We start from the raw sequence: 2,582 nt of genomic DNA on the forward strand, positions 1-2,582 counted from the left end.
GTGATAATTATATGTGAATTAACCCTTCTTTTTCAGTTATTATAGTAGTTGTCCATAGGACTGGACACCGTAATTTTTCCCAAAGCTCAAATATCTGACTAACGCCAGTTAATTGTTAACGTAACGACCGCACATTTACTTTCTTTATTAACTTTACCCTTTTCTCAAAATTAATTTCCACCAATTTCATCTGCATTTTTCCTTTAATTTAGATGTAACCTTCCCTCCCTCTTTGCCGACAGATTAACTTCGGTGACGATTGCTTTTCCCAAATTTCCATTAGGTACACGCGGTTTAATTTTTCACCGTCACTAAGGTCGATAAGTGAGGGGGAGGTTCCACGTGACAAAATGGTGCTATCCAAGACCGGTGCCGAGGCAACTGTGATGCACAACATGCCACAGAGGACGGGCGTGAAAGACCACAATGGAGATGTGTATGGGCGAATAGACGTGCATTTGTTGAGCAGCTGAGCGCCAGATGACCCAAGGGGCACCAAACAGTCTCTTCTCAACGAGTTTTCAGCAAACAATGCTACGTATGGGCAGCTGCAACAGGCACCTGGTTCAGGCACCTTATGCTGACTTCATTTCTTCGGTTACGAAGGCTGTAATTGGCACGTCAGTATTGTAACCCGCACCCCACTGAGTAGCGACAGATTGCATTTTCAGATGAATCACGTTTTACACTCCATCGGATAGGTGGCCGTTGGAATCTACGGCCCTGCAATAATCGTCACGCAGGAATGCACAATGTCCTCTCGAACAGGCCGTGAAGGTCCAACAGTACCGACCGGCCACCGTGTCATCCTTAGCCCATAGGCGCCGTTGGATCCTGATACGGAGGGGTATGTGGTCAGCACACCGCTCTCCCGGCCGTATGTCAGTTTCCGAGACCGGAGCCGCTACTTCTCAATCAAGTAACTCCTCTGTTTGCCTCACAAGGGCTGAGCGCACCCCACTTTCCAACAGCGCTCGACAGACCGGATGGTCACCCATCCAAGTGCTATCCCAGCCCGACAGTGCTTAACTTCGATGATCTGACGGGAACCGGTGTTAGCACTGCGGCAAGGCCGTTGGGAGGAAGGCAAAATAGATCAACACAAAAATGCATCTGTCTTTGGGGACCATGTTCACCCCTACATGTAGTTTGCTTTCTCCTCGGCACGATGGCATCTCTCGGCAGGACGATGTAACATGGCACACGGTTTGCAGTGTACGAGCGTGGTTTGAAGAGCACCAGAATGAGTTTACCGTTATCCCCTGGCCGCCAAACTCCGCGGTTTAAAATCCAGTCGAGATTATGTGGTTCCACGTCGACTGGGCTGTTCGCCCCACGGATACTCAGCCGAGAAACACAGCACAGCTGACCACGGCACAGGAGTCCGCAGCGCTGTCGGCACCTTCCAGAACCTCACTGACTCTCTCGCTGCACGTCCTCGCTGCGAAAGGAGGCGATCCAGATATTTGAGAGTTGGTCACATTATTGTGACTGGACTATGTGGATCAGTAGTCTCATGTCCAGGCGTTCGTTCTACTTTCCCTCGGCATAGCACAGAACTTGATTACCCATTTATCATTCTGCCTCTGTCCAAGCCTTTATGATGTGCTTAGAGTATTGACATTTTTCATTACCCACAAGTGCACAATTCTTTGGAGATCTACCACGCAACAGCAATTTAGTCCTGCAACCACCCGATTATAAGTAAATACTTTCACTATTACTGTTTTGCCATCAAATATTAATACTGCAGTATCCATGTAACTGGGGAATTTAAAGTCCATAACAAAATTACCGAAGTAGAATGACTTGACCCATGAAGGCACAGGAGTTCAGTGGCTATAACGGGATGCAGTCAGTTACGCTATAATAATTGAGATGGTTCGAAGCTTTTAACATTGTGTATGCCACGGTAGCATTGATATCATAAGGAAATGTTTCGTAAACAACCGCAGTCCAACACAGTTGACGAAGTCTCGTCGCAGTACAGCAGGACGAGACGACGAAATCGGCGAAGTCCAACGGAAAAGACCAAAGCGGAAACACACTCAGGCGGCAGTAGCGGTGAGAAGGAGCGGTGGCGTAGCTGGCGATGATCTAAGTGAGGTGGCTGTTCGGAGAGAAACTAATTTCCGGCTGCTCTACGGTCCGGTACGGTGCCGTCTTCGTAGTTTCTCGGGTGACTGTCTTGTGTGGCTCTTGGTCATGCGGCTCAGCTGCCGTGTCTTGTGGCAGAGCCCCATTAGCTGCGGTGTCCATGGGACTTGCAATTAATTCGTCTTTGTCCTACGACTGGAATGATATAAGACCGGTGTATTTAATAGCGTTAATATACCACTAAGACAAAGCTGCTGTAGGCGTTTCCCGGTATTATTCCATTTTGTGACTTATCAGCGGAAAGAGTGTTTGTTGTTTCTATATGGACATCTTAGGCATCTAAGTGAAACAAAGAAGAAGAACTTGTAGTGGGATACTGGGCCATTAGGATGAAAGGTGGAGCGATTTACTGAGTTGGGGTTTCACATTTTACATAATCATATTTATTGAAAACTTAGCCGTCCGGAGTGGCCGTGCGGTTCTAA

At 47.7% G+C, this 2,582-nt stretch overlaps 1 pseudogene; it reads right to left on the reverse strand.

The window, feature by feature from the left end:
* Positions 1-962: 962 nt before the first annotated feature.
* LOC124560370 lies at positions 963-1,080 on the reverse strand (annotated as a pseudogene).
* Positions 1,081-2,582: the final 1,502 nt, after the last annotated feature.

The sequence above is a fragment of the Schistocerca americana genome, chromosome 1, assembly GCF_021461395.2.
Source record: "Schistocerca americana isolate TAMUIC-IGC-003095 chromosome 1, iqSchAmer2.1, whole genome shotgun sequence".
In the NCBI taxonomy this organism is placed as follows: domain Eukaryota; kingdom Metazoa; phylum Arthropoda; class Insecta; order Orthoptera; family Acrididae; genus Schistocerca; species Schistocerca americana.